This window comes from Mustelus asterias, chromosome 3 (genome assembly GCF_964213995.1).
Source record: "Mustelus asterias chromosome 3, sMusAst1.hap1.1, whole genome shotgun sequence".
Taxonomy (NCBI): Eukaryota; Metazoa; Chordata; class Chondrichthyes; order Carcharhiniformes; family Triakidae; genus Mustelus; species Mustelus asterias.
This window is the reverse complement of record NC_135803.1, coordinates 153,773,770-153,780,119: the sequence shown is the minus strand read 5'-3', so window position 1 is coordinate 153,780,119 and position 6,350 is coordinate 153,773,770.

The following is a 6,350-nucleotide window of genomic DNA, read 5'->3' as shown; positions in this document are numbered from 1 at the left end:
TTACAGAATGGGTGAGTGAGTGAGTGAGTGAGTGATTTGATTTATTATTGTCACATGTATTAGTATACAGTGAAAAGTATTGTCTCTTGCATGCTATACAGACAAAGCATACCGTTCATAGAAAAGGAAATGAGAGGGTGCAGAATGTAGTGTTACAGTCATAGATAGGGTGTAGAGAAAGATCAACAACGTGTGAGGTGGGTCCATTCAAAAGTCTGACAGCAGCAGGGAAGAAGCTGTTCTTGAGTGAGTGAGTGATTGAGTGAGTGACCAAGTGAGTGGGCAAGTGAGCAGGCGAGTGAGTGAGCGAGTGAGGGGGTGAATGGGTGAGTGAGTGAGCGAGTGAGCAAGTGAGTGGGTGAGTGAGTGAGTGAGTGAGTGAGTGAGTGAGTGAGTGAGTGAGTGAGTGAATGGGTCAGTGAGTGACTGAGTGAGCAAGTGAGTGGGTGAGTGAGTGAGTGAGTGAGGGGGTGTGAGTGAGTGAGTGAGTGAGTGAGTGGGTGAGTGAGTGAGGGGGTGAGTGAGTGAGTGAGTGAGTGAGTGAGTGAGTGAGTGAGTGAGTGGGTGAATGGGTCAGTGAGTGACTGAGTGAGCAAGTGAGTGGGTGAGTGAGTGAGTGAGTGAGTGAGTGAGTGAGTGAGGGGGTGAGTGAGTGAGGGAGTGAGTGGGTGAGTGAGCGGGTGAGTGAGTGAGTGAGCGAGCGGCTGAGTGAGTGAGGGGGTGAGTGAGTGAGTGAGTGAGCAGGTGAATGAGTGAGTGAGCGAGTGGGTGAGTGAGCGAGTGAGTGAGTGAGTGAGTGAGTGAGTGAGCGAGCGAGCAGGTGAATGAGTGAGTGAGCGAGTGAGTGAGTGGACGAGTGAGTGAGTGGACGAGTGGGTGAGTGGACGAGTGAGTGAGTGGACGAGTGAGTGAGTGAGCTGCATTAAGACGCACATCATTCCGAGGGTTGCTGGTTGCCTCAGGGTTGATGACTATATCTCCTCTGATTTCACCCAGCTCCCTCTTTGCCGGTGTGTACAATAACTGCCAGTTTTACGGTTTGATGCCAACAGTGCTAAATTATTGAATAGAATATTTGAAGAAGGAAAATCAATAGGATAAGACAGCAAAAAGCAGAACAAGGATATTAAGATGCAGTATCAATCTTTAATTCCTCCATATTTGCCCACTCCAATCCTCTCTGCTCCCCACCCCCCGACCCTGCTTGCTAATGTTGCGCCCCCCCCCATCCACCTCTGCATTAACAGGGGACATTTCACGGGTCATTGTCTGGCACCCTGCATTACACTCGGTACAATTTCTGTCGCAGCAGAGAAGCGAGGAGGATTAACCGAGGGTTGGTAAAGTGATGAAGATTTTGGATGGAGCGGATAGGGAATGGCTACTTCCAATGAAACAGCACTGGGATTCCCAGTCTGTCAGTGAGGGAGTGTGAGTGGAGGGATAGACGAATGTGTTTGTGCTGTCGGAAACGCTTTATCGCAGATTGGCAGGTGCAGTAGGTTAGAAAAGCAGAAAGTGCTGAATAAACTCAGCAGGTCTGGCAGCGTCTGTGGAGAGAGAAACACAGTTAACGTGTGAAGTCCGTACGACTCTTCTCTCAGAATTCCTACTTGGGGCAGAAGGTTATTGGACAATGAGAAGAGAAAGGTGTCAAAATGTAGACCAGTGCTCCAAACCCACTTGGGCAAAGGTCTCTGGGTAGTGGTGAGGAGTTCCGGCAGAATGTTTTTTGCACAGAGGGTGGTGGGTGCCTGGAACTCGCTGCCGGGGGAGGCAGTGGAAGCAGATATGACAGTGACTTTTAAGGAGTGTCTTGACAAATACATGAATAGGATGGGAATAGAGGGATACGGTCCCTGGAAGGGTCGGGGGTTTTAGTTCAGTCGGGCAGCATGGTCGGTGCAGGCTTGGAGGGCCGAAGGGCCTGTTTCTGTGCTGTAATTTTCATAGAATCCTACAGTGCAGAAGGAGTCCATTCAGCCTATCGAGTCTGCACCAACCACAATCCCAACCAGGCCCTATCCTCATAGTCCCATGCATTCACTCTAGCAAGTCCCCCTGATATTAAGGGGCAATTTAGCATGGCCAATGCACCTAACCTGCACATCTTTGGAGTGTGGGAGGAAACCGGAGCACCCGGAGGAAGCTCATGCAGACATCGGGAAAACGTGCAGACTCCGCACAGACAGTGACCCAAGCCGGGAATTGAACCCGGGTCCCTGGCGCTGTGAGGCAGCAGTGCTAACCACTGTGCCACTGTGCAGCCCCTACGTGCCGCACCACTTTCTTTGTTCTTTGATCTTTTTTCATACTGGGTGGGTGGGGAGAGGTGGGGCGCGGGTGGGTGGGTGCTGAGAACAACTTCACTACCACAGCTCTGCCGCCAATTTGGGCACAGCAAGATTCCATAATGGGATGAACGATAAGAGAAACTCTGCATCAACCGATCGGGCCGAATGGCCTGTTTGTGTGCTGTACATTCTGTGATAATAATCTGTTCTTTCGATTGGTTGAGGAATGTATGTTATCCGGTACACCGGGGCAGAGTTCCCCTGTCATTCTTCAAAGAAAAATGCAATGGAATCTTTCAAATCCACCCGCTTTAACATCTGACCTGAAAGGTGGCACCTCAGGACAGTGCAGCACTCCCTCCGAACCCCCATTGGCAAGGTCAAACGGATTGCATATCCTCGCGCTGAAGCGGGACTTGAACCCAGGGCCTTGAGAGACGAGTCCTATCCAATGAGCCAAGCTGACGCAGCATAAGCGGGAGTGTGTTTCAAAGCATTTTCCCATTCCGAAAGCAGCCCTGCGTGCTGGCTAACCTTTGCTGTCAAGCGATGGTTGACAGCCAACACTTGATTTTATTGCCCTGTAAAATACTCTTAAGTGGATGAAAAAGCTAAATGTGAGCCTCTAATGGTGCTTTTATATAAATCCTGCCGCACAGGTTCCACAATTAGATAGCACTGCAGAAAGTAAACATAACTGCCATTATAAGTCGGATTCTTGCTGGGCTCCCCATTCCGTGGCACTTCCTGGGAACTCTGGGGTCCATCTGACAGACACTCAGACCCCAGCATGTCTGCTTAAGGGCATTGCGAAGCTCTGGGTTCAGTGTGTGACCCAGTCTTACACTGCACTGCATTCCCCACACATCACAGACAACACATGTCCCTGTCTATCTGTCCAGCCATCTATCTTTGCTGGCATTTTCTATGATTGCTGGCTATAGCTGTACTGATACAAGGAACACATTTGTATGTTTGTGTGTCCGTTAGTACATCTATGCACATTTTACTGTCAGTGCGTTTGTGTATTTGAACATGAGTTTAAATTATAGTTATGTGGGTATGTTTATGTGAGTTGCCGGTGTATTTCATAGAATCATAGATTCCTTGCAGGGCAGAAGGAGGCCATTCGGCCCATCGAGTCTACACTGATAACAATCCCACCCAGGCCCTATTCCCGTAACCTCACATGTTTACCCTGCTAATCCCCTGATACTCGGGTCAATGTAGCATGGCCAATCAACCTAACCGCCTGATTGGCTGTCTGTTACAGAGCCCTCCTGATTGGCCGCCTGTTATATAGTCTGCCTGATCGGTCGCCTGTTACACAGCCCGCCTGATTGGCTGCCTGTTACACAGCCCGCCTGATTGGCTGCCTGTTACACAGCCCGCCTGATTGGCTGCCTGTTACACAGCCCGCCTGATTGGCTGCCTGTTACACAGCCCGCCTGATTGGCTGCCTGTTACAGAACCTGCCTCAATTCCAGATATTCACTTCAACCATTCCCTTTGATAGCGAGTTCCACATTCTCCCCCACTCCCCGCGGGAGCGAGTTCCATTCTCCCCACTCTCTGTGGGAGCGAGTCCCACATTCTCACCACTCCCTGTGGGAGCGAGTCCCACATTCTCCCCACTCTCTGTGGGAGCGAGTTCCACATTCTCCCCCACTCCCCGCGGGAGCGAGTTCCATTCTCCCCACTCTCTGTGGGAGCGAGTTCCACATTCTCCCCCACTCCCCGCGGGAGCGAGTTCCATTCTCCCCACTCCCTGTGGGAGCGAGTCCCACATTCTCCCCACTCCCTGTGGGAGCGAGTCCCACATTCTCCCCACTCTCTGTGGGAGCGAGTCCCACATTCTCCCCCACTCCCCGCGGGAGCGAGTTCCATTCTCCCCACTCCCTGTGGGAGCGAGTCCCACATTCTCCCCACTCTCTGTGGGAGCGAGTCCCACATTCTCCCCACTCCCTGTGGGAGCGAGTCCCACATTCTCCCCACTCCCTGTGGGAGCGAGTCCCACATTCTCCCCACTCTCTGTGGGAGCGAGTCCCACATTCTCCCTACTCCCTGTGGGAGCGAGTCCCACATTCTCCCCACTCCCTGTGGGAGCGAGTCCCACATTCTCCCCACTCTCTGTGGGAGCGAGTCCCACATTCTCCCCACTCCCTGTGGGAGCGAGTCCCACATTCTCCCCACTCCCTGTGGGAGCGAGTCCCACATTCTCACCACTCCCCATGGCAGTGACTTCCACATTCTCACCACTCCCTGTGGGAGCGAGTTCCACATTCCCCGCCCCCCCCCCCCCCCACTCCCCGCGGGAGCGAGTTCCACATTCCCCCCCCCCCCACTCCCCGCGGGAGCGAGTTCCACATTCCCCCCCCCCCCCACTCCCCGCGGGAGCGAGTCCCACATTCCCCCCCCCCCCCCCCCCCCCCCACTCCCCGCGGGAGCGAGTTCCACATTCCCCCCCACTCCCCGCGGGAGCGAGTCCCACATTCCCCCCCCCCCCACTCCCCGCGGGAGCGACTCCCACATTCTCACCACTCTCTCAGTGAAGACATTTGTCCTGAATTCCCCTCATGCATTTATTGACAGTTATCTTATCATCAATGCCCCCTCGCCTGCAAGTGGAAACATCTTAATCCCCAGTCTGTTCAATCTTTCCTGATCTCTACAACCTCTCAGTTCTTGTAACATTTTACTAAGCCGAGTCTGCAGCTCTCCAGTGCCTCTGTCTCCTTTTCAGAATGTCTTCAGACTGCTCCAAGCTTGCTTTAATCAAGCTTCAATAAAGAGCAGGCAAGGTTGAGAATGAGCTGCTTATTCACTACTATCCATGCACACCATTGTGCCAAGCCATTATCCACCCTACACATCCTTTCATGACTCACCCTGCAGTTCCTTCAACATTATTTATTCTGAGTGACCAGTTGCCAACAAGACGTTTTTGCAGACTCTATTTAGAATCATAGAATCCCTACAGTGCAGAAGGAGGCCATTTGGCCCATCGAGCCTGCACTCACAACAATCCCACGCAGGTCCTATCCCCGTAACCCCCACACATTTACCTGGTAGTCCTCCCGACACTAAGGGGCAATTGTGCATGGTCCAATCAACTATTTAACATCAGCATAGGCTCCAAAAGCAAATGTATTGCTCCCCAGTTACTGTACTAGCTGCCAACAGGTGATTCCACAATTTTCCCCCACAGTCTTCTTCTGCCAGCGATAAAGATTGACACCCTTCTGAGCTTTCTTGGATTCTCAAGGACTTCAGGAATAATGTGCTAGTTGCTGCTGCAATGCCATTCGAGACAAAGGTTGATTGACACCCCATCCACCCCCTTCAACATCCACTCCCTCCATCACCAATGCACAGTGGCCGCCGTGTGTACCATCTTCAAGATACACTGCAGCAACTCACCAAGACACCTGAGGCAGCACCTTCCAAACCCACGGCCCCTTACCATCTGGAAGAACAAGAGCAGCAGATACCTGGGAACGCCACCGCCTGCAAGTTCCCCTCCAAGTCGCTCACCACCCCAACTTGGAAATATATCGGCTGTTCCTTCACTTTCACTGGGTCAAAATCCTGGAACTCCCTCCCTAACAGCACTGTGTGTACCTGCACCACATGGACCGCAGCAGTTCAAGAAGGCTGTACATCACCAACTTCTCAAGGGGCAATTAGGACTAGGCAATAAATGCTGGCCTAGCCAGTGACGCCCAAGTCCCATGAAAGAAAATAAAAGAAAGCAATACCAGGAGGAAAGAAAGTCATGGGGGGAGCCCTTCGTGAGGTGTGTGGGTCTTTTTTCTCATTTTCTGGTTGGGAACAGTTGGAGATGAGAAGTCAGAGTCTTAATGTCCCAGCAGAAGACCATTTGGACTTCGAGTGCATGCTAAGTCATGTGTTACAAGCTCCAGACCTCCAATAAAGAGCTCCCATTGTTAAGTCTTCAAGGCCCATCTTGTGGTCTTTCTTACACTTTGCACTGTGATACCCAAACGTAATAAGCCAGCCAGAACTGGTGACCCTAGCCATGATTCACAGGTGGGA